General features: G+C 46.4%; 1 pseudogene; it reads left to right on the forward strand.

The window, feature by feature from the left end:
- The first annotated feature begins 3278 nt into the window (after window positions 1-3278).
- Window positions 3279-27123, forward strand: LOC121002613 (annotated as a pseudogene).

Here is a 27123-nt window from a genome sequence, read left to right on the forward strand (position 1 = left end):
ACTCCGCCCCTCCGGCCTGAGTAAACGCAGCGCCGTGACGTCACGCGGCAGATTCCACACAACTCCTAGCGCTGAATTACCCGCAAACCTGAGGAGGAAATAATAATAATAATAATAATAATATATATAGAATAAGAAATATGATATAGATATACAATAAACATACAGTATATAGAATATATATATATTAATTTATATGCACTCATATCATTATTTTATCTTAATATATCATATGTACCGTATATTTTGTATATTTTATAATTTGTATTTATTATTTTTATTCAGACTGGACTAATAAACTATTGCTCTGCTACTAATTATTATCACTCTGAAATATATATTATACTGTATAGATAGATATAAAAAAATAAGGAGGGGCATAAATATAATTAATAATTATTATCATTCTAAAATAAATTGCATCGTGCATATGTTAGTTATAGATTTCTAAACATGAGGGGGGGGGGAACTATAATTCACAGGGCCCCATATCAATTTAAGTTGGGGCCCCCACCTTCTAGTGTACAAATATTAAAACAGTAGCATAAGTAATAATGAAAGGTCTGTATAATAGCACCGTATATCAGGAAACCCACAGTATAGCGGAAAAAAGCCATATTGTCCTTCCTTACAAAAAGGTACAATGTTCTTGCACCTGATTGGGCCCTTCAACCTCTGGGGCCCCATAGCAAGTGCTATGGCTATAGTTGCGGCCATGTTACATAAGGCTATGTTCTGATTTTATTCTTCAATGGTGAAAATTACGGAAGGCCTAGATATTATAGGGGTTATCCAAGATCTATAATGCCCCCCCCCATATGGCCGGGCCCCTCACAGAGGTTGTACTTACCTCGCTCCCTGGCACCCGCATCACTCCTGATGCCAGCACAGCCGCCACTGCATCTCCCCGTCGCGCAGATTAACGGGGGGGGGGGGGGGTGTCTGGTCGACGCCGGATATATTATTTATTATTAAAGCACCATTCATTCCATGGCGCTGTACATGTGAAAAGGGACGCACATACATAATACTGACAATTGCACGAAGAAGAGGAGTTACAGACTGGTACAGAAGGAGAGAGGACCCTGCCCGCGACGGCTTACAAACTACGAGGTATGGAGGAAGGACACAGTCTGACCCGTCTCCAAACCTCTCAACTTTAGAAAATTGTAAAGTGGGAAATCATGTGCGGCGTGACGGCAATATTTTTTATACTAGGCCACGTCTCCCACTACGCCCAAAGCATAACTATACACCCGAGGCCCATAATGCCCCCACACAGTAATTATTCACCCTTTGTGCCAACACATAGTAGTAATGCCCACACGGTGCCCCTCATAGTAGGTATGCTCATATGAGTCCCCTTCACAGTAGTTATGCCCAGATATGTACCGCATGACAGTAGTTATTCCATGATTTGTGCCCCTTCACAGTATATATGCCAAGATGTGCCCCCTCATAGTAGTTATGCCTAGAGATGCCCCCTCAGAGTAGTTATGCCCACTTGCGCCCCTTCACAGTAGATATGCCAAGATGTGCCCCCTTCACAGTAGATATGCCCACATTGTGTCCCTCATAGTAGTTATGCTCACATGAGTGCCCTTCACAGTAGTTATGCCCAGATATGTGCCCCCCACAATAGCTATGCTCAGATATGTGGATCACTCTAGCTGCTGCGCCTCTGGTCCGCCTCCTTGCCGCTGGTTTCGCAGTAGCTACAGTGATGCCGTGCCCACAATGGGCATCGCAGTGCGCATGCCCTGGCCCAGCGAGGGACAGCACAGGCGTGGGATCCCGCTGGGAGAGAAGGAGGACGTGATATGAGCAAAAGAGGCAGAGCAGCCTGGGCACCAACGAGGTGAACGCCGCCCCTGGGCACTTGCGAGCCCTCATTTACATACGAATAAAAGTCCGTTTTTGCCTCGGGGGAACTTCACAAGAACACAACAAAGGTACCATTTAAGGACAGCTCACTGCAACTGTTTCTATTACTGGTGATAATGTCTCCTCAAAATTCATTAAAAAACATAATAAAATAAAAAATACCAATGTGAATAAGAAACTGATGAATAGGAAACCAACTTCAGCCCAAACCACACTGATCCACCTGTCTGCGGTTAGCCTTGACTTTTTTTTATTTATTTTTTCTGTCAGTTATCTTTTACTTAGGCTACTTTCACACTTGCGTCAGAGTGATCCGGCAAGCAGTTCTGTCACCGGAACTGCCTGCCGGATCCGTCAAAACGTATGCCAACTGACAGACGGGTCCGTTCTTGCAATACATTTTTAAGACTGATCCGTCTTAAAAATGTATTGCAAGAACGGACCCGTCTGTCCGTCCGTTTGTCATACGGACAAACGGATCAGTTTAAATTTTTTTTCAATTTTTTTTTCATTCAGGACGGATCCGGCACTAATACATTCATATGGAAAAAAATGCCGGATCCGGCATTCAGACAAGTCTTCAGTTTTTTTGGCCGGAGATAAAACCGTAGCATGCTGCGGTATTATCTCCGTCCTGAACAGTCAAAAAGACTGAACTGAAGACATCCTGATGCATCCTGAACGGATTGCTCTCCATTCAGAATGCATGGGGATAAAACTGATCAGTTCTTTTCCGGTATTGAGCCCCTAGGACGGAACTCTATGCCAGAAAAGAAAAACGCTAGTGTGAAAGTACCCTTAACATAATAAATATTCATAAAAAAAATAATAATAATAATAATTTTCTTTTTTTAATATCAGTCGTGCGCTTGTGATGATGACATTCCCTGTAACACAAGTTTCTGCGGCGAATCTGCTTTAGTGAACTCAGATCAGATGCCAAAGAAATGTCAAACGCCCTGGCCAATGGGAAACCGCCTCTGCGTCATGTGACTCCTAGGACTGATGACGGAGGCGGACATAATTGTGTCGGGCAGAGATGGATTCCTCTGAGAGTTGGTCCGAGGTTTGCCGTGCCAGCAGTCACTTCGTTATTACCTATGTGCCCGGAGCACGTGCGGTGCAGTTACAAGTCCTTCTCTTCAGCTGTATGGATGCTGTGGGGGTTGTCTAGCTGCCTACAAGCCCATTTCAAACATGGCGTCCTCCGCTCTTCGGCTCCTCCTATGGAGGTGTGTGTCACCGTGCAGCAGGCGCTGTGTCCTGTGCTCTCCACATGTCCTGAAGTCGCCCATAGAGAGAATGAGCTGCAGGCTGGAGGTGCACTGAGGAGGAGGACTCTGACAACCAGCTGCCCCCAGACTTATGGTATCGGTGTCAGGACCCTGAGCTGACCACCAGAGGTCAAAGGTACGGGGGTACTGCAACATGTGGCAGCAGGGCTGAGTTGCCAGACATGCTGGGAGTTGTAGTTCTGTCATGGCTTGGGTCTTTAAACTTTGGGGGGGGGGGGGGGGGGGGGGGGTATGAGAAGGGTGTAAAATGGTTGCCATGGGCACAGGCAGGCTGTGGCTGTCGGGGTATGCTGGGAGTTGTAGTTCCTCAACTGCTGGAGAGCTGCCATTTGGGGGAAAAATGCTATAATGCAGGGATCAGCAACCTCCGCAACTCCATCTGTTCTGAAACTACAACTCCCAGAATCCTCCTTTCACTTCTGTGGGAGTTACAAGAACAGCCGAGTAAGCGTGCATGCTGGGAGTTGTAGTTTCCCAGCAGCTGGAGTGCTGAAGGTTGCTGATCCCTGCTACAATGTATTCTGTCGCTGTGATCTCGGCTCACACCGAGGGGGAGACTTATCTGTAGTTGAATATACACATGTACGCTCCTCCACATTGCAGCACGTAAGGTAACGCAAATCCAGGAAGCAGCAGGTGTCGCTCAGATCTGTGGATGATGACATTTTCAAGCACCTAGCTCCAATCTGTGGTATAGGGGGGGGGGGGAGGGGTGTAAAAGCCAGATTGGAAGCAATGTTTTTTTTTTTAGACACATGAAACCTCATAAATCGGATCCATTCGTGTGGGATGGTTGTGCGATGCCTCCTGTTCGTCAACTTGTCAGTTATCGCCCGCTGTCGCAAACTGAGAGGACAGAATCCTTGAACTGAGGGACCTTGGCAGACCGCTCTGCGCCTAGGCCGCGATGTTGGCACAGCTCAACGCAGCGTGTCCTGGTGGTTGGGAGAACGACGACGAACTGGAATGACAGCAAGAATTTCACAGAGAAGAACTTCTGCACGTAATGATCGTCTGATTAGCAGAATGGCGCGTATTGATCCATACTGTCTGATGTCACATCCCACGCCTTGGGCGGCAAACAGTGTCTACCCAAACTGTGAGAAGGTATCTGCACCATATTGGGCTACGAGCCAGAGGACCATCTACAGGTGATCCACTGACCTAACCCCACCGCTCTCAAAGGCAAGATGGCAATGGAGGCTGGAATTGAGGTCTGTCCTCTTCGGCGATGAGTTCCGCTTTTGTCTCAAATGCAGTGATAACCGGGGATTGGTCTGGAGACCACGTGGGCAACGCCATGATGAGGTCTTCACAAGGGAACATCACACCGGTCCTACCCCTGGGATCTTGGTGTTTGGTGTAATGTACAGTAGCCGGGCCCCTCTGGTCCTTATTTCAGGAACACTGACAGCTCGGTGTTATATTGATTTGGTCATGAAACCAGTGGAGCGGCCGTTTCTCCAAAGTGTCCTAGGAGCCGTTTTGCAACAGGACAACGCCAGGCCACATGTCCAGTGGCGTAGCTAGAAATGACTGGGCCCCACAGCAAATTTTTGAATGGGGCTCCATCCCACAGTTATTTTTTAGCGACCCCTTCCTTTCATGCCGCCCCCATTCCTGTGGCTAGTAAAGATCGCTCTCTCAGACCAGGCCCGGCAGCTGTTCCATCCGTTTTCTACACTGTCTATACTGTCACTGTATATAATTTTATTGTGTAATACTGTTGAGGGGGCCCTGACCAAATCTATTAGTCCTCCTCTTCCTGGATGGGCCCCTTCTTGGTCAGGGCCCCAAAGCAGCAGCTTCCCCTGCCTTTCCTATAGCTACGCCCCTGCACATGTTGCTCGTCCTACTGTGAGCAGCCTGCTTGGCCTAAAGTGCTACCATGGCTTGCTGCGTCTCCAGACTTGTCTCCCATCGAGAACATCTGGGACGTCATTGGTCGGCAATTGCAAAGTGAGCTGCCAGCAAAGGATCTTGATGATTTCTATGCCCAAGTGCGTTCAGAGTGGCAGAACGTTCCTCAGACAGCCATTAAAGGGGTTGTCTCACTTCGGCAAATTGCATTTATCGTGTAGAGAAAGTGAACACAAGGCACTTATTAATGTATTGTGATTGGCCATATTGCCTCATTTGCTGGCTGGATTCATTTTTCAATCACATTATGCACTTCTCGTTTCCATGGTTATGACCACCCTGCAATCCATCAGTGGTGGTCGTGTTTGCACACTATAGGAAAAAGCATCGGCCTATGTGCATTCCCATGGACCCAGCCACCAGACAGGCCAGAGCATTTTTCTATAGTGTGCAAGCATAACCACCACTGCTGGATTGCAGGGTGGTCGTAACCATGGAAACGAGCAGTGTATAATGTGATTGAAAAATGAATCCAGCCAGCAAAGGAGGCAATATGGACAATCACAATACATTAGTAAGTGGCTTGTAGTAACTTTCTTTACATGATGAATGTCACTTGCTGAAGTGACACAACCCCTTTAATATAGCATGCCAAGGCATATACAGTACAGACCAAAAGTTTGGACACACCTTCTCATTCAAAGAGTTTTCTTTATTTTCATGACTATGAAGGCATCAAAACTATGAATTAACACATGTGTAATTATATACATAACAAACAAGTGTGAAACAACTGAAAATATGTCATATTCTAGGTTCTTCAAAGTAGCCACCTTTTGCTTTGAAGCTCATCAAGAGAATGCCAAGAGTGTGCAAAGCAGTAATCAAAGCAAAAGGTGGCTACTTTGAAGAACCTAGAATATGACATATTTTCAGTTGTTTCACACTTGTTTGTTATGTATATAATTACACATGTGTTAATTCATAGTTTTGATGCCTTCATAGTCATGAAAATAAAGAAAACTCTTTGAATGAGAAGGTGTGTCCAAACTTTTGGTCTGTACTGTAAGTGCATGCATTTCTGTACGTGGCTCTTATACTCGATGCAAAATAAATCTAGATCTTTTGAATATTTTATTTCCTTTTTTTATTATCATTTGCATATCATTAGCATGTCTCTCCATCCTGTGATTTCCAGAATTTCACAACTTTTCCTTCTTGGTGTTGCAATTTCAACATTTAGGAGTTAAAGGGTTTGTCCCATTACCAGATCTTGGCCCCTCTGCTCAGGATAGCGGACTGACCCCCTGCTGATCATGAGAACGGGGTCTGTGTTCCCTCAGGCCCGCATGAGAATCCGTCGCTCCATTCAGCTGGACGGGACTGCTGGAGAGAGTCGAGGACCAGCTCGCGGCTATGTCATGGAGCTGAGGGCAGCCGCAGTCACGCATACACGTCTGCTGCTCCATTCAACTGATGGCACACGGGCCCCCGTTCTTATGGCTGGTGGGGACCCCAGGGGTTGCATCATGGGGATAAGGGGATAAGCTCTTGTAATGAGACAAGGAGTATCTATATCCACAGAATAGGTGGGACGTAATCTCTGGGACCCCCAGCGATCCTGAGAACGGAGGGTCCCCTCTGTGAATGGAGCCACATGCACGCTGCCGATTCATTCAGACAGGTCGCTCAGGATCCCTCCGTTCGCGGGATTGCTGGGGGTCCCAGAGCTCAGATACCCAGAGATCCGACGTTCCGCTCCTTGCCTGTCTATAAGGGGTAAGTGCTTCTGGAGGGATAGTCCCTTCTGATCCAAGCGGTTCACATGACATGAACAGTTTTAGGAGAGGTGCGCCTGTACTGGATCCACAACTTGTTCCAGATATCCGGGGTGACCTACACGCAGCATCTTCTTTGGTGTGGCCCCCGGGCAGCGGTTGTCATGAGCTGCCTGGGATCCCGCACAGGACCTATCTCTCTGCATGTCCATGACCACGTCCGTGCTATTGATTTGTGGGTTCTCTGATGTTTGCGAGCGCCGAGCTATAAAGATTGCACTCCTGCCAGAAGATATTACACAACTCTGCAGGTAACTAGTTAATAAGGGTCATTTTTACACTTGTCAACTATTAACAGAAATGTATTTAGTTTTGAATTAATTCCTGTCACATATCTGTTTCTAGAAAAGCTGGATGACGGCCAAATGTGCAACCTTTAAACCTGTGTCACGGTCGTGTAACTTGACTTTTGAAGGGGTTGTCCTATGACAGCAGCCTATCCCCTATCCACAGGATACGGGACGTGTCTGATCGGCAGAGGTCTGACCCCTGGGGCCCCCACCGATCACTAGAACGTGTTCCCCCTCTGAATGGAGTGGCACGCATGTATGCCGCTCCAGTCAACTCTATGGGACTAGTACTTGGCCATCTCAGCGGCTGGAGCAGTAGTCATGCATGTCCGCCGCTCCTTTCTGCCGATCAGTGGGGACCCCAGCAGTCGGACCCCCATACGTTTCTGTAATTGGACAACCCCTTTAAGAGTTTTTTTTTTTTTTTTGTTTTTTATTTGTATTTTTTTTTTTTTTTTTTTTTTAGGGTTCAAGGTATTGATGTCTATGTTTGGGATTGGCCATCAATATCAGATCATTGGGGGTCCGACTCGCTGCAATCCCGTCCGTTTTAATAGGCTCGCACCAGCGCTGTGGACTCTACACAGCCGTAGCAGCGGTGCAGGATGTTGCAGCTTTGTGCAATCGGAACACCGACGATCACTTGATCTCTATGATGAGACATGCCCTTTAATAGAGTTTGTACTGAGCTGCACTGACTGGTGATTGTGGTGGGAGGTTGCTCTGGACGGGGTTGGATGTTGGGTTATTAAATATTTTAACCCTTTCTCTTTGTAGAAATAAAATGAAGGAACAGGATGAAGCGGCGCTTGCATCCACCAACATCACGCCGGTGCAGCAGATAATCGCTTCCTCCGCAGGCGCCCTGCTTACATCGCTCCTTGGTAAGCGTACAGTCCACGCGCTCTCTACTGGATCTAATTTAACCTGCGTCGTCTCCAAGTGGCATCTCAGTGTTTGGATTTCCAGCCGCACACAGAATGCCACTTGGGGCTCCATGCCCTCGGCCATGCCGTATTTCATTCCCCGGAATCTGGATACCTTATGTGTGCACTCCACTTTCTTCTCACTCCCATCAATAGAAAGGACTATTCCCGCCTGCAGTACGGACCAGAATGGGACACGTTCTGTAATAATCCTGCAAAAAATAGGAGTGTATGGCCCCATAGCGATGAACGGGTCAGTGTGCTGCCCGCAAAAAGATGTGGATAGCGCACGGACAAAAAATTTGCTTGTGTGCATGATGCACCAGGATGTCTTCACTCATGGTGGAAAAATCTGCCAGGGAATACGAAGCACAAAGGATTCCCCCATGTTATCCTATGGGGTTGAAAAGCGTCAGGGTCCCGCAGTGTAAATAATGATGAGTTACAGGCTTTCCGAAGCTGAATGCCTCCATTTATTTCAGTGGGCCCTGTGATCAGCACAGAAATACGCTCCGTAATTCACAAATAACTACACCCTAATCCACACCATTGTAAAAATCCACGACTGCGTATTCTCTGGCAGATTTTTTTTTCGCCCTAAGAATCAAAAGCAAACCCGTCAGTTGTGTCCCACATTTTCATATTTTTTTTTTTTTCCTGGAATTTGATATTTATGGCCTAGGATAGGTCATCAATATCAGATGGATGGGGGGGGGGGGGGCGCTGACACCTGGCATACCCCCCCTCAGTGCTGCGGTCAGTGTTGGTGCCTCTTCCTAGGCCAGTGATATTGCATTTATTGGTCACATGACCAAGGCGCAGCTCAGTCCCATTCAAATGAATGGGGCTGTGCTGCAATACCAAGCACAGCCACTATCCAATGGACAGCGCTGTGCTTCGGTCTCCTCAAACAGCTGATCAGTGGGGGTGCTGGGAGTCTGACCCCTGCCGATCAGATACTGATGACCTATCCAGCTTTCAGAAGACCCTTTTAAAGATATGAACAGGTCTTTATATAGATGGAAAATATTTGGGAAAGTGCAGTGTATGTGATATTTAGAGCAAGGAATTTACCAGAAGAACGATGAGATTTATTCTCAGTCTTTTATAAAAGTTGATTGATTTCAGGAATAATATTGAAAAAAATGAATCCGTATATTGTTCAGGTCAGTGTCCGTCCTGACGGTCTCTTTTCAGGACTCTTGTGACTGTTTTGTTGTCATCTTATGACAGCAGCCCCCAACAGAGACCCCTCACGTCTATCCCTGTCCGTCACATACAGCATGGATATATGTCCACGCTTTTGCCTCTTCATACGTGGACAACTTCAAATATAGGTCTTGGTGTCTCCATACAGAACTTCCTTCCCCTTCGTGAGCCTATACTGATTCTATGTCAGAAGTGTGGGCTCTTTATATCTAGTGCAAGTTATTTTACGCTGCATTATGTTTGCCAGTGCAGCTCCTCTAGTGACCGTATTGTATGTCTTTGTCTTTTTCTAGTAACACCTCTGGATGTTATCAAGATTCGACTTCAAGCTCAAAGCAAACCTTTCACTAAAGGTAATGTTTCCACCTAGTAAGGGCCTTAAGGCCAGACACACATGAGCGAGTTGAATGTGAGAAACTTGCAGCTCCCGTTCGGACCCCCGCTCCTCTGACAGGATCGCACTGCATTATACTGATTTATAATGATGTGTAATCTATCTACAGCATTATGTCGGTGTAATTCAGTAGATTCCAGAACTCTCAGGGTCACCCAGCATTATAAAGCTGTGCGATCTAGTCAGAGGAGCGAAGGTCAGAACGGGCATCCTTATGTTCCGCCGCCCCGCAAAAAATAGAACATGTCCTATTCTTGTCCATTTTATGGGACAAATGCAGAACGCACGTGGCCGGTATCCGTGTTTTGCGGATCCGCAAAAACAGTTACGGACGTGTGCATGGCTCTTAACTCGGAGTTACTTAAAAGGATATACAGTATAAAATGTGCTTCTAAGCTGGACAGCCCTTTTAAATGTATTGTCTGCTACAGGTAACCTCTGTAATATGTCTTCTTGGGTCCAGTAAGATAATATTGGATCGCTCCCACCATTGGCGTCACCTTCTGTTCGCTCAGGCGGGGAGCCAGCACCTCTGTGCACTCTGAGGGACCGCAGGTGTTCAGTAAAACCTGAGAATATCTCTGAATCGGACATGTTATATTAGGGAAGGTTATCCCTAAGTGAATGACCTTTGGTGTTTAACGGGGTTTCCATGATTAGAAAAATGTTCCCCCCCCCCCTTACTTCGAAACAGCGCCATTCTTGTCCACGGACTGTGTCTAGATTTGCAGCTCATTCCTATTGTAAGTGAATGAGGATCATCTGTAATACTAAATGATATGCTTTTTGTAATCCTGGAATACCCCTTTCATTACCTGTGGGTAAGTTTTTCTCCATCATTCTGCATTCAGTACTATATAATCAGAGAGTGAAAACAGAATGTTAGAAATTTTTGCAAATTTATTGAAAAGGAAAAACTTTAATCTTGCATTGATATAAGTATTCAGCCCCTTTACTCAGGACTTTGTTGAAGCCCCTTTGGCAGTGATTACAGCCTCCAGTCTTCTTGGGGATGATGACACAAGGTTTACACCTGTATAATACAGCAGGCACCCGGCCTCAATGACGGGGAATGGCGATCACGCCGAGACCGGCCAATAAACCCCTCAGATGCTGCATTCAACAGAGATTGCGGCATCTATGAGGTTAGAGCCCCTGCAGTGAAATTGTGGGCCTCGGATGGGTTATCACTGCTGAAGGTTCCCATGGCTGACTTGGTAATGTTCCTGCTAAGCTGTGCACGAGGCAGATCAAAAAACACTAAATCTTAAACGTTTAAATCACAGTGCTTTTCCAATTTTACATGCAAATAATATAAACAATAATATATATATCCGGTATCTCCACGTCCGAAAATGTCTGAACTACTAAAATATTAAAATTGGGTTCCTGAACGGTGTACGCCGTAACTGAAAAATCAAACAATAAAAACACGCAGTTCACCATTTTTTTGTCACCTTGTCCCCCCCCCCCCAAAAAAAAGTTTAATAAGTGATCAAAAAGTTACGTACCCCAAAAATGGTACTAATAAAAACTACAGTTTGTCCCGCATAAAAAACAAGCTTCGATACAGCTTTGTAGAGCAAAAATAAGTCGGGTTTATGAGTAACTAGCTGAAGGACCCGGCTTCGCACGGGTATATTTCATCTATTTCATTTAATGTTTGTGTGTGTCGTTAAAAGATATCGACAGTATCCCCTATAACACTGCCCCCCCCCCCCACAGTGCCCCGCCACCTAAAAATGGGGCCTCCACAGCAGCCCTTTAAACAAAAAACTTATAGGTCCCTCAGGAGGTTGCGACGCTATATATAATGTAAGGTTCAAAGGTCTCTAGGACCTAAGCGTAGCATTTGCACACCTCTCTGACTAGTGTTATATAAAACATAATTCTTTATTAAGTATTATTCTTAAAATCTCATAGAACTCTTAAGGAACTGGTTAAAATTCCTCAGGACTAGACAGGTGGGAATTTGTGTTTTTTTACATTATAGATGTATCCTTGTTCAGATACACTGTATCCCGGTGGGGTGCCTGATTCTATCTGAACAAGGATACATCTATAATGTAAAAAAACACAAATTCCCACCTGTCTAGTCCTGAGGAATTTTAACCAGTTCCTTAAGAGTTCTTTGAGATTTTAAGAATACTTAATAAAGAATTATGTTTGATATAACACTAGTCAGAGAGGTGTGCAAATGCTACGCTTAGGTCCACAGCAGCCCATCCCCTTAACTTTGACCTTCACAGCAGCCCGCCCCTTTAACAGGGAGTTTCACAGCACCCCACTCCCTTGACAGTGACCTCCTCAGGGACCCGCCCCCTTAAGTGACCTCTACAGCACCCCTCCCCTTAACACTGACCTCCATAGGGGACCGTCCCCTTATCTGTGACCTCCACAGTACCCTGCTGACTTAACAGTGACCTCCACAGCAGCCTTCCCCCTTAACAGTAACATCCACAGTGAACGCCCCTTAAACAGTGACCTCCGCAGCAGCTGCCCCTTTAATAGTGGCCCCTGCCCCTTTAACAGTGACCTCCACAGAGCCCTGCTCTTTTAAGGCTAGGACTACATGACTACATATGTCACGCGACATTTCGTCATACCATTGTCGCGCAACAATTTTTATAATGATAGGCTATGGTGTCGCACTGCGACACAACAGTTCGCAAAAAATCCATCCAAGATGGATGCATGTAGCAGCGTAGTTGTGCCCTATGTGTCGTGCGACTTATTGTCGTCGTGTACCCCTAGCCTAAAGCTGACCTACAGTGGTGAAACAAAATGGCTGGGTTGTTATGGAAACGTGGAGCAAAACTGTGTGTATGTGGAGACTAAGGGCCTGCGAGCTTCTATTGGCTGATAAGGGACATGTGACCATGTGCATGGCGGTTGGAAAATGAAGAGAGAGACTTGCCGGCTTGTATTGGCTAATGCAGGTCATTTTTGGGGAATATCTCAGGAACGGTACGTCCTAGAGAGCTGAGACCCGATCTTAAACCTTCCCGGACACCTGATGTACCTGTGTGCCAAATATGGTGAAAATCGGTCCAGTCGTTTGGTCGCGCATAAAGAACAGACAGACAGACATTGGGACAGACAGAAACTCATTTTTATATTATAAGGCATAAAACAAAATAAGAACTATACAAGTTTGGTATTGAGCCGGAAACATGAGGTTAATTAGGAGTATTGCAATAGTTTTTCTTGGTATCAAAATTTTGGCATTGTGACAACCCTACTCTTGATGAGGTTTTCATTAAGAATATCTCTGTACTTTGCTCCTGCATTCGGTTCTTCTCAACCCTGACCAGTCTCCCTGTCCCAGCCTCTGACAAATACCGCACAGCTGCCACCACCGTGCTTCACTGTAGGGATGGTATTGGGCAGAGTTGTTTTCCTCCAAACATGATGCTTAGAAATTAGGACAAAAAGTTCAATCTTGGTTTCATCAGACCAGAGAATCTTGTTTCTCACAGTCTGAGAGTCTGTTAGGTGCTTTTCATATGTCTTATTACTGAGGAGAGGCTTCTTTCTGGCCACTCTACCATACAGCCCGGATTGGTGGAGGCTGCAGTGATGGTTGACCTTCTGCACACGGCCAGAATGACCATTTGGGTTATTGGTCACCTATCTTGCAAAGGCCCTACTCCCCTGACTACTTAGTTTGGTGAGGCGGCCAGCTCTAGGAAGAGTCCTGGTTGTTCCAAACTTCTTCCATTTAAGAATTATGGAGGCCACTGTGCTCTTCGGAACTTTCAGGGTAGCAGAAATATTTTTGTTCCCTTCTCCACACATAGCTTAGAGGGCGTTCCGACTGCGTTTATACAACTGAAGCCAGTGGCCTGTCGTTAATAGATGGGGAAGTTACGTCCTTGTGGGTAAATGTTGGAGTTCCAGATGGACTTCTAGTGCTACATGAACCGGTTTTGGATGTCTTGTGTAATGACTAGAGATGAGCGAATCGACTTCGGATGAAACATCCAAAGTCGATTCGCATAAAACTTTGTTTCAATACTGTACTAGAATGTATTTTACTTTGCGAATTCTCGCGAGATAATAACTTCAGAATTGATTTATACTGTAAAAAAACATTTCCGGAACTCGGGTTCGATTCCAAGTGGTACAGTGGTACGCTCGCTCCGTACAGTATTGAAATGCGGATGTTTCATCCGAAGTCGTTTTGCTCATCCCTAGTAATAACCATGTCTCTTATTGTCCTCCATTAGGGAAGTGCTTTGTCTATTGCAATGGCCTCATGGATCACCTGTGCGTGTGTCTGAATGGAAACAGCAGAGCGTGGTATAAAGTGCCCGGCCGATTCACAGGAACCACGGTGAGATCACAGATTTGACAATTCTGTTACCAGAACAGAGGAAAACAGAAGACATCTTTACCCGCCCTGTCACCGCATGTTCTTTTATTCAGAAAGGAAAGATGTTGTTGGGGCTACGGTTACTGATGACCTATCCTCAGTATAGGTCATGAATATCAGATCAGTGGGGGTCCGACACTCGGCACCTCCAGCTATCAGCTGTTTTGGGGCAGCTCCACCATTGGAGGCAGCCATACAGCTCCATACACTGTGCAGTGGCCATGCTGGGGTACTGCAGCTCAGCTCCCACTCAAGTGTGTTCAAACATATTTTGTATGATATGGACACATTATCACAAGGGTGCAAGATGCTGATGGAACATGCATCCACGTCAAGGAGGAGGAGTTTTTTTTTTTTTTTTTTCGTATTTATTTTTGTGCTGGTTTGTCTCTCTATCTCTGTCTCTATGGCTTCATGCACACGACTGTGCCCACTGTCTGCAGGCGTGGACCCATTCACTTGAATGGGGTCCGCAATATGCATCCCACGGCCCATACTGCACAGAAAACCCACGCAAGCACTCCGTTGTTCTTCCGTGGGGTTTCCGATCCATGCCTCTGTCCCGCACCGTATGTTCCAGATTGTGATCCCATTCAAGTGAATGGGTCTGCATCTGTGATACTGTGTGCAGGCCACAATATGGGCACGGACCTGCTACGGTCGTGTGCATGAGGCCCATCTCTATCTCTGTCAGTGTTTCTCTCTATCTCTGTTTCTCTCTGTCACCCTTTCTTCCTTCCCAGCCTTCACTGATACTTTCAGTTACAGTTTATGTTCGTTTCATAGCAGGTTAAAACACGGGTATGTAAAGTCATATGTGGATCGGCCAATGGCCGTTTTGCGTATACTGACACTTCTTTAGACGACGGTCTGTGTACGTGAAACGTCCATTGGCCGATCCACTTGTGACTTTACCTACCAGTATTTTAACCTGCTGTGAAGCTGATATAAACCGTGACTGGAAGTACCAGTGAGTGCCAGGATATCCTCTCTTTATGGACTATGTTAGAGGTTCTCTTGGCTTCTTCATATTGATGACCTATCCTCAGGATAGGTCCTCAATATCAGATCAGCGGAGGGTCCGTAACCCGGCACCCCCGCTGATCAGCTGTATGAGCATGCCATCTCCTTCTCTCTTCCTGTCCCCATCTTCTTTGCTGTCCCATAGACATACAGTAGCGGAATGGAAGAGAGAAGGGAGGCGGTACGTGCACACTGTGCGCGCCGTCTCCTCAGGGAGCCGATCGGCGGGGGCGCCGGGTGTCGGACCCCTGACAATCTGATATTGATGGCCTATCCTCAGGATAGGCCATCAATATTAAAAAGCCCGGAGAACCCCTTTAATGCTTCTGACTTTTGCAGTGATCTGTATGCTGGGCTTTGCTGGGTTCACAGCTCTTTGTAGTTTAGCTTCGGTTTGTCTTTCTGTGAGATATTGGGAGAGTTTAGCGTTCTAAGTGGAAGGTTACAACGTTCTTCTTATCTAATGTGACATTTGTCTCACCCAAGCCTGGTCCAAGTGGTGTATCAGCCCCTCGATCACAGCTCTGTGTGCGCTGAAAGTTTTTCATGGCCGTTTTGCATCAATGTGTGCACCCATTTTCTGGCTGTTTTGTATCCGTTCTAAGGGTCCATTCACACATCTGCAGAATGGGTACACATCCGTTCCGAAAATTGCGGAACGGGTGCGGACCCATTCATTCTCTATGGGGGCAGGAATGGATGCGGACAGCACACAGTGTGCTGTCCACATCCGCATTTCCGGAGCGCAACCCCGATCTTCCGGTCCGCGGCTCCAGAAAAAAATACAACATGTCCTATTCTTGTCCGCGATTGCAATACATTACGGCCCTGTGACTGGACCCTTAATAGCTGTTCAAAACAGACATTAAAAACTGATGTAAGTTCATAGTTTTAAAAAAAAAATTCTAAATCCCAACCCCTGCAGTGCTCTTCATATATACAGTATAATGTCCCCATAGTGCCCCCCAGTATGCATAATGACTCCTACAGTGCTCCCAGTATGCATAATGGGTCCCATAGTGCCACCAGTATAGATAATGACCCCCTTTGTGCCCCCAGTATTATGAAATGCCCCCCAACCCACGATAGTGCAGACAAAAAATAATAGTATTCACCTCATCCACTCGCTCCTCACTGGATGCTGCAGGACCTTTGCTGTCCGTGTGATCATCATGCCGGGAGTGCAGGTCCTGCTGCATCCAGTGAGTCGCAGCGGCCATTGTTTGGTGATCATGTTTCTTTTACCTGCAGAAATATGAGCATTTTTCTGTTCATGTGCGGCCATCTTGGAAGTCCATTGTGTGCCGCTGGTATCTGGCGTACCGTGGATCCGGTACTGCGCTGTGGCTACACAGGAATACACGGGAACCTTGGCACAGATGTGAACAGAGCCTGAGCACAAGGAACATAATGACCAGACGTTCTGGTTTTCCAATATATGGACAATTTTAGCTTTTTGGTGGCAGTCCTCTCCAAGGCTAGGGTGACATGGGGTCGCAGTAGACTCGAGAAGGACCTTCCCTATACAGAAAAGGCTGTGGAGAAATTGCGACAATCACAAAAATTATGTCCAGGTTGAATTTCTGATTTCCCTATGACTTTTCTCCCTATAGGGAAACATTGTGGTTGCGGTGATGCGATGCTGCTCATGAACCTCGAGACTGAGACGTTGTTTTTTATTACGGTTTACTTTAGTTTCCATAATTTTGTATTTTTTATTTCATTTTTTAGGATGCATTCCTCCAAATTGTCAGAAATGAAGGGATCCGATCTCTTTGGAGCGGGCTCCCGCCAACATTGTAAGTGCCATGATTTATGGGCTCAGTGCGGGAGATTTATCAAAACTGGTGCAAAGGGAAATTTGGCTTAGGTGCCCCCAGCCGCCAATCTGATGCCACCTTTCATTTCACAGAGCGCCTTTGGAAAATAAAAGGATGGATCTGATTGGCTAGAGCAACTAAGCCACATTTTCCTTTGCACTAGTTTTGATAAATCTTCCCCAATATTCTCTGGTTACTGAGTGGAATTCCTATTTTCCAAGGCTTTTGTAAAGGTTTAAAACCACTTTTTCTGAGCTAAATATCGGCACAGACCATTATAGGCTTGTTAAAAATAAAAATAAAATAAAAAATCTGGCGGCAATGTAATAGGGAATATAAGAAGATCAAAGCAGTAAAAACGCCATTGGTTAGGCTCTGTTCACACCATGTCTGAGCGGTTGGTCTGTCGGGAGGACTGTTCGATGTTTACCTCCTACCTATGCCACTGTCTAGACAAATGGTGGAGTAGGTTTCTTCCTATAATGCTCCTCAAAATGCCCGGGCACCTCATATAGGTTATACTTACCCCGCTCCTTGGCACCCGCACCGCTCCTGATGCCTGCACGGCCGCCGCTACAGCCAATAACAGGCTGCGATGGGGACGAGTCTCCTTATTGTCATCTGTGATGCCTGGGAGGCTCGTTCCCGTTGCGGCCTGCTATTGGCTGACCAACCCCTAGCACCTCCCCCCGTCGGCAAATGTTTTGATCGGCGCGGCGGGCAGTGTGTCCCGGGGCGAGGTAAATATAAACTGTATGAGGGATCCGGGCATTTTGGGGGGAATTATAGGAGTTGGATAACCCCCTTAAATACATTTTGGAGTATACCCAGGAGCTTTTGTCCGGCATACATACCAAATGTAGGGCTCAAATGTGTGAACAGAGTCTTAAAGGGGTTGTCTCATGTAGACATTTGTGGCACATGGATAAGATATGCCGTCAGTGTCCGATATGTGTGGGTCCTGCCTCTGACACCTCATCCTACCTCAAGAACAGTCATGAATGGAGAGCAACCCGTGTATGTGCAGCTTTCTCCATTAACGGAGTTGTCCCATGAAAAATATTCTACAGTTTTGAAACCAGCACCTGGATCTGAATACTTCTGTAATTACATGTAATTTAAAACTTTAGTACAGCCGCTGAGTTATTCAATAAAATATATCCGAATGGCACCACCTGCTGTTTGTTCTTTTTCTTATTCCTTTGTCCTGCTCACCGAGATGGTCGCACATGCTCAGTTTCATCCTTCAACTGCCCCCTGGGCTGTGATAGGGAGAGCCTGGACACGCCCCCTGGGCTGTGATAGGGAGAGCCTGGACACGCCCCCTGGGCTGTGATAGGGAGAGCCTGGACACGCCCCCTGGGCTGTGATAGGGAGAGCCTGGACACGCCCCCTGGGCTGTGATAGGGAGAGCCTGGACACGCCCCCTGGGCTGTGATAGGGAGAGCCTGGACACGCCCCCTGGGCTGTGATAGGGAGAGCCTGGACACGCCCCCTGGGCTGTGATAGGGAGAGCCTGGACACGCCCCCTGGGCTGTGATAGGGAGAGCCTGGACACGCCCCCTGGGCTGTGATAGGGAGAGCCTGGACACGCCCCCTGGGCTGTGATAGGGAGAGCCTGGACACGCCCCCTGGGCTGTGATAGGGAGAGCCTGGACACGCCCCCTGGGCTGTGATAGGGAGAGCCTGGACACGCCCCCTGGGCTGTGATAGGGAGAGCCTGGACACGCCCCCTGGGCTGTGATAGGGAGAGCCTGGACACGCCCCCTGGGATGTGATAGGGAGAGCCTGGACACGCCCCCTGGGCTGCAGCAGAAAATACACTCCCCTTGATATAAATCTAGCAGAGCAATGAATAGGGAGATCTCTGGATCCATGTGAGGCACAAGGCTGGTTCTAGCTTTGTTAGAAAGAGAATGTCATGTACTATACGATCAGATTTTTTTGTTTTTTGCATTATTCATGGGATAACCCCTTTAATTGCTATGGGACGTCTGAAATGTCCAGATGGGGCAACCCTTTTAATATCTTGTTTTTGGGCTTAAATTAGTTTTGTTGGCCCAGCCCCAGTGTGCAGGACAGAGCTGCTATGGCATAGTATGATAGTATACAGTATAGTCGCTGTGTCCGTTCATTGCGATCATGGTGGTGTGTGTACATGTCGCCTTATTATAACTTGTGTCCACAGAGTAATGGCTATTCCAGCTACCGCCATCTACTTCACCTGTTACGACCATCTACGGGACATATTGATCCATCGTTTGAACAGCGTGGAGAGCGCCTGCCTCATTGCTGGAGCCGCAGCCAGACGTGAGTCCTTCCTCACATACCTTAGAGAGGACCCGTCCCCTTTGCTGAGGACCCGTCCCCTTTGCTGAGGACCCGTCCCCTTTGCTGAGGACCCGTCCCCTTTGCTGAGGACCCGTCCCCTTTGCTGAGGACCCGTCCCCTTTGCTGTGTACCCGTCCCCTTTGCTGAGGACCCGTCCCCTTTGCTGAGGACCCGTCCCCTTTGCTGAGGACCCGTCCCCTTTGCTGAGGACCCGTCCCCTTTGCTGAGGACCCGTCCCCTTTGCTGAGGACCCGTCCCCTTTAGTAAACACTTAAAATAAGTCTTAGCATTTTTCTTAGGACTCTCTATGTTGTCATCTCTCTGTTATTCCTCCTGGAAATAGATGACTGAACTGACAACTGGGTGTTTAAAAAAATATCCTGCCTATGGCAGAAATCCTCCTTCTACAGAAGTCTGATGCCAGTAAACCCAGTAGTGCACGTCCCATTTAAAATCCTCAATAACAGCTTGGAGGATGCTGCAGTGGGATGACAGACCTTTGTTTCATTCATGTTCTTCAGTGGGATCGGCTACCCTGATCAGCCCGCTGGAGTTGATCAGGACGAAGATGCAGTCCCGACCGCTGTCGTACAAGGAGCTGACGTTCTGTATTCGGAGCGCTGTGGTCAAGGAAGGCTGGCTGTCCCTGTGGAAAGGATGGGGCCCCCACTGTCCTGAGAGATGTCCCCTTTTCTGGTACGGTCATTTCTAGAAATAGAGACATTACATATAGTTGTTACGTTACTTATTTTGTACCGATCCCGAGTTAAAGCCTGTAATATATTCTCCAGAGCAGTATTCACAATTCTGCTGCATTCAGAGCTGAACTCTTTAGCATTCTCTGTTTTGTTATCAATGTCTGCGCAGAATTTCCTCTATTATTTACAATCTGGAAAGTGTTGTCTTTTCATCTGGCAGTTTATAATAATGTGAAAAATTAAGTGACCCACTTCTTTATAGTAGCCCAGCAAGGTGTTGGGGAAGCATTTGATGACAAACATGTTGACTTGTTTCCATTGATGACCTGTTGTGAATGCAGCTCTGGAGTATAATACAGGATGTAACTCAGGATAAGTAATGTACAGTTGCATGAAAAAGTATGTGAACCCTTTAGAATGATATGGATTTCTGCACAAATTGGTCATAAAATGTGATCTGATCTTCATCTAAGTCACAACAATAGACAATCAGTCGGCTTAAACTAATAACACACAAAGAGTTAAATGTTACCATGTTTTTATTGAACACACCATGTGAACATTCACAGTGCAGGTGGAAAAAGTATGTGAACCCTTGGATTTAATAACTGGTTGAACCTCCTTTGGCAGCAATAACTTCAACCAAACGTTTCCGGTAGTTGCAGAGCAGACGTGCACAACGGTCAGGAGTAATTCTTGACCATTCCTCTTTACAGAACTGTTTCAGTTCAGCAATATTCTTGGGATGTCTGGTGTGAATCGCTTTCTTGAGGTCATGCCACAGCATCTCAATCGGGTTGAGGTCAGGACTCTGACTGGGCCACTCCAGAAGGTGTATTTTCTTCTGTTTAAGCCATTCTGTTGTTGATTTACTTCTATGCTTTGGGTCGTTGTCCTGTTGCAACACCCATCCTCTGTTGAGCTTCAGCTGGTGGACAGATGGCCTTAAGTTCTCCTCAAAATGTCTTGATAAACTTGGGAATTCATTTTTCCTTCGATGATAGCAATCCGTCCAGGCCCTGATACAGCAAAGCAGCCCCAAATCATGATGCCCCCACCACCATACTTCACAGTTGGGATGAGGTTTTGATGTTGCTGTGCTGTGCCTCTTTTTCTCCACACATAGTGTTGTGTGTTTCTTCCAAACAACTCAACTTTGCTTATATCTGTCCACAGAATATTTTGCCAGTACTGCTGTGGAACATCCAGGTGCTCTTGTGCAAACTGTAAACGTGCAGCAATGGTTTTTTTTGGACAGCAGTGGCTTCCTCTGTGGTATCCTCCCATGAAATCCATTCTTGTTCAGTGTTTTACGTATCGTAGATTCGCTAACAGGGAAGTTAGCATATGCCAGAGACTTTTGTAAGTCTTTAGCTGACACTCTAGGATTCTTCTTCACCTCATTGAGCAGTCTGCGCTGTGCTCTTGCAGTCATCTTTACAGGACGGCCACTCCTAGGGAGAGTAGCAGCAGTGCTGAACTTTCTCCATTATAGACAATTTGTCTTACCGTGGACTGATGAACAGCAAGGCTTTTGGAGATACTTTTATAACCCTTTCAGCTTTATCCAAGTCAACAATTCTTAATCGTAGGTCTTCTGAGAGCTCTTTTGTGCGAGGCATCATTCACATCAGGCAATGCTTCTTGTGAAAAGCAAACTCAAAACGTGTGTGTTTTTTATAGGGCAGGGCAGCTGTATCCAACACCTCCAATCTCATCTCATTGATTGGACTGCAGTTGGCTGACACCTCACTCAAATTGGCTCTTGAAGATGTCATTAGTCTAGGGGTTCACATACTTTTTCCACCTGCACTGTGAATGTTTGTTTACATGGTGTGTTCAATAAAAACATGGTAACATTTAATTCTTTGTGTGTTATTAGTTTAAGCAGACTGTGATTGTCTATTGTTGTGACTTAGATGAAGATCAGATCACATTTTATGACCAATTTGTGCAGAAATCCATATCATTCCATAGGGTTCACATACTTTTTCTTGCAACTGTATGTACACAGTTCAGACAATAAAAAGATAGAGTCTCTGAAAAATATACTAGTCTCCTCTAGCGCTGCAAATCCAAAGACAATGTGGGAAAAGTCTATTACTTGACGAAAATGTATAGAAAAAGACTGCGCTGCAAGAGGAAATCTTCTCTATGTATAAAGTTCGTTTTTTGAATCTTCAACTAGTAGGATCACATGCCACCTCACGGTCCAACATTAGTGTGCAAACCTGTAGATGATGAGAAAACGCACTATGGTGTAGCAGGTTCCAAGCATCTAACGCTCCATGTGAACAGGTTATACTCACAGGATTCCTGGTAAGTGAAGGCGTGTAGAAATCTCGATGGTATCAAGGTAGAACTCTGCTAAAAGAGAGGACTATAGCGTAGTATGTCACAACACTTGGTCTGCCTGCAAACAGATTATACTCACAGGGCTTCACTTGTCAGGTGCGTATGTAAAATCTATTATAGACAGCTCAGATCCTGGATTACAGCTAACATCGATGTCCAAAACCTCCCAGGGAAAAGGTCGCAAGAGAAGAATGTGCGCACCAAAGGTCAGATAAAAACTATTTAATATTGGCAAAAAGTACAACTATAAAACATATAAAAATCTGGAGTATTGCCCGACCCGGGTTTCGCGATGATGCCCCAGACGAAGCATCATCGCGAAACCCGGGGTCGGGCAATACTCCAGATTTTTATATGTTTTATAGTTGTACTTTTTGCCAATATTAAATAGTTTTTATCTGACCTTTGGTGCGCACATTCTTCTCTTGCGACCTTTTCCTGGGAGGTTTTGGACATCGATGTTAGCTGTAATCCAGGATCTGAGCTGTCTATAATAGATTTTACATACGCACCTGACAAGTGAAGCCCTGTGAGTATAATCTGTTTGCAGGCAGACCAAGTGTTGTGACATACTACGCTATAGTCCTCTCTTTTAGCAGAGTTCTACCTTGATACCATCGAGATTTCTACACGCCTTCACTTACCAGGAATCCTGTGAGTATAACCTGTTCACATGGAGCGTTAGATGCTTGGAACCTGCTACACCATAGTGCGTTTTCTCATCATCTACAGGTTTTGCACACTAATGTTGGACCGTGAGGTGGCATGTGATCCTACTAGTTGAAGATTCAAAAAACGAACTTTATACATAGAGAAGATTTCCTCTTGCAGCGCAGTCTTTTTCTATACATTTTGTATGTACACAGTGACTCCACCTGCAGAATAGTGAGTGCAGCTCTGGAGAATAATACAGGATGTAACTCAGGATCAGTACAGGATAAGTAATGTATGTACACAGTGACTCCACCTGCAGAATAGTGAATACAGCTCTGGAGTATAATAACGGATGTACCTCAGGATAAGTAATGTATGTACACAGTGACTGCACCAGCAGAATAGTGATGTACACAGTGACTGCACCAGCAGAATAGTGAGTGCAGCTCTGGAGTATAATACAGGATGTAACTCAGGGTCAGTACAGGATAAGTAATGTAATGTATGTACACGGTGACTCCACCAGCAGAATAGTGAGTGCAGCTATAAGTTGCTTAAAGGGGTCATCCTGGAAATAGGATAGGTCACCAAAATCACGTGGGGGTCTGACTCCCGGGACCTCCTCTGATTAGCTGTTCAGCGGGCCAGTGCCATCACTATACATCGGTCACATGGCCTAGGTGCAGCTCATCCCCCATTGAAGTTGATGGAGCTCAGCTACAATATCAAGCGCAGCCGCTATACAATGTACAGCGCTGTGCTTGGAGAGCGGCTGGGTGTCCCCAGAACTCCGGGGAGCGTGGTGGCTCCCACTGCAGGGGTGCTGGGACTCAGACCCCCAACAATGTGATGATGATGACACTGTGGAACACTTATGGCCCCGTCACCCTGTTCTAACGTGTTTAGTGGGTTTTGTGGTGTGCTTGTGATATATGACAAACCTATTGCTAGATCTGTCCAGTTTGGTTGTTAGTTTCTTCAGTTTACGAAGTTCTAAGGGATTTTCTGGTAACGCCGTTCTGTTCTTTATATTGCAGCAATGTATTGGTATAATTATGAGCTTGGAAGAAAATGGCTTTGCCAGAGATATAACAAAGCAGAAGCAACCCTTTCAATATGTTTTGCATCAGGAGCCTTTTCTGGATCAGTAAGATCTATCTATCTAATCATGTAACCATACTGCTATAACCTTGTTTTTCATTGCACCTATGCACAGGTAGACACAGGCTGTTCAGCCACTTCCTTGGGAAAGCAGAGTAATGGCCATATGGTTTCTATTGCAGCTCCCACATGACTTGGGTAGACCAAACAAAGCTAGGACCAGCCCTGTACCTCACATGGGTCCAGAGGTCTCTACATTCATTGCTGCTAGAATATCTTCAGCTTGGTAGCTCAGGGGTCGTGTCCTTTCTGCTCCAGCTCTCTCCCTGTAACTGCCACAGCTTCTAACACAGGGATCAGCATCCTCCGGCACTCCAGCTGTTGTGAAACTACAACTCCCAGCATGCATACTTGCTCTGCTCTTCTAAGATTTCTCATAGGAATGAATGGAGCATGCTGGGAACTGTAGTTTCACAACAGCTGAGTCTTGGAGGTCGCTGATCCCTGTTCTAACAGAACATATGGCTGGTGGCAGTTGAAGATTTAAACTGAGCTCTTTTGACCAGTGACAGAAAAAAAAGGAAAGAACAAACAGCAGGTGGCGCTGTACAGATACACTTTATTGAATAGCTCACTGGCTATAGGTCCAATCACACAAACCTAAGCTTCAGTGCCTGTATTGTGGACTGCAAACAGCGGGTCTGCAACACATGGGCACTGGCTGTGTGCACTCCGTGCTGCAGATGCGGACCATTGACTTGAATAGGTCCGCGATCCGCAAGATGTGTCAAAAGATAGGAAATCTCCTATCTTTTGCGGAGAGGAGGCACGGATTGGAAGCCTCAGAAGCGCTTCCATGGGATTTTGGGTCCGCACCACAAAATATAGGACCTGTCCTATCTTTTGCTGTATCTTGCAGATTGCGGAACCATGCAAGTCATTGGGAGATTATTTATATATATATATATATATATATATATATATATATATATATATACTGGCACAATCATCCGCTAGTCTTGATCTCCCTGCACTGGCAGAAGCCTCTTAACAAATCGGGCACATCTCTGCCCTGTAGCAGAAACTGAAGTCTATGCAGCTACAGGCTGGTCTAAACTTCAGCGATAACTTCCGCCACTTTCTGGTAAAAGTTCTATTAAATGTGGTCGGGGCGGTGTGAAGCCCCGCCAAACTCCATTAGGCCCCACCCCTTCTCACCACTTTGGAAAAGTGTCGAAGCCTAAAAATTCGCAAATTATGGCACATTTATGACTTAATAAATGTCCCTCAATGGGTCTGCAGCACTGAGTGCATACGGCCGGTGCCTGTGCATTGCGGACCAATATTTGCGGTCGCAGCACGGGCACGGAGCCCTTACATGCGCCTGAATGAGCCCCTTATTTTTTAATTACATGCGATTACAAAAGTATTTAGATCCAGGTGCTGATTTGAAAAATGTAGAATGTTTCATAACACAACCCCTTTAAGGTCTGTTGCATTGCACTAAATCTCACCTTTTTATCATCATGTTGTTTTAAAGGGGTATTCCGGTTATATTGTTATCCCCTACCGACAGAATAGGGGATAACTATTTGAAAATCAACAGTGCACCCAGCCACTCCATTAATTTCTATGGAAGTTCCGGATATAGGCGATCACAGGGTTCCCGTGAACGGCGTGGGTCCTAGTGGTAGGACCTCCACGGATCCAATAGTTATCCCCTATCCACACTTAATATAACTGGAATATCCCTTCAAGGTCCAACCATGACCTTTGCAGTCACCACTAGGGGGAGCTGAGTATCTTACTGCATACGTATGCACTATGCTCATGGTAAAGCTGCTATCTTTCTCCGTAGAGGTGACTGCTGGCTGCCAGGATTTTATATATTTCTACATGGAGAAAAATGTATACATTTGTACCTGTTTATTTTTTAAAGTGTAAATAGTGTAACACTTACTGCAAGAATTAAAAGACCATTAGTCTAATTCACTTCAAAAGGGCCTTAATCGGCATAATTAGTAAAGGGAGCAGAGAGTTTAAAGGGGTCTCAAGAAGACCACGCCTGTTCACATGGACTACAAGGAGGCTTTCCCAACTCGGAACCTCCTTCTGAGACAGATTCTGGCGTAATCATGCCCATATATATTTCAAGGACGGCCATTTGAATGGCCACAATATAATGCATGTTTTCCCCTGCAGCAAGCCATGGCTTCACCCAGCCAAATCAACAATTTGCTGGAGAGGGGTGCCAGGAGCGGGACTGTGGGCGATCAGCCATTTACCCCTTGTACAAGCAGCGTGACTGGCGGTGGTCATCCGATAATCCCTGGTTCCCCAGGCGCGGGACTGGAGGTGATCAGCCGATAACCCCTGGTGCCAGGAGCCGGATGGGGGTGATCATTGGATAACCCCCTGGTGCCAGTGTGGGAGTGAGCAAGCTGATAACCCCTGGTGCCAGGAGCAGGACTTGGGGAGATCATCTGATAACCCCTGGTGCCAGGAGCAGACTTGGGGGCGATCAGCTGATAACCCCCTGGTGCCAGGAGCAGGACTTGGGAGATCATCTGATAATCCCTGGTTCTAGGATTATCGGGACTGGGGGCAGTCAGCCGATAACCCAGGTGCCAGGAGCGGGACTGGGGGCAGTCAAGCCGATACCCCTGGTGCCAGGAGCGGGACTGGGGGCAGTCAGCCGATAACCCTGGTGCCAGGAGCGGGACTGTGGGCAGTCACCCGATAACCCCTGGTGCCTGGAGCGGGACTGGGGGCAGTCAGCCGATGACCCCTGGTGCCAGGAGCGGGACTGGGGGGCGGTCAGCCGATGACACTAGCAATGCATTATGAAAGGCATCGTCTCTAGTCTAATTTTTCATTCTTGCAGTCAGTGGACGCTCCAGCTCATGGACCCCCTGATTTACCATTAATACGTCTTCTTTGAGCAATTCCGGATGATGGGATTTTACTTTGTATTTTACAGTTTGCTGCTGTAGTCACTTTACCATTTGATGTGGTGATGAAACTAGGAGACAGATTGAAAACTGGGGAGAACTGGAGGCGTCACACGTAA

The sequence above is a fragment of the Bufo bufo genome, chromosome 5, assembly GCF_905171765.1.
Source record: "Bufo bufo chromosome 5, aBufBuf1.1, whole genome shotgun sequence".
Classification (NCBI taxonomy): Eukaryota; Metazoa; Chordata; class Amphibia; order Anura; family Bufonidae; genus Bufo; species Bufo bufo.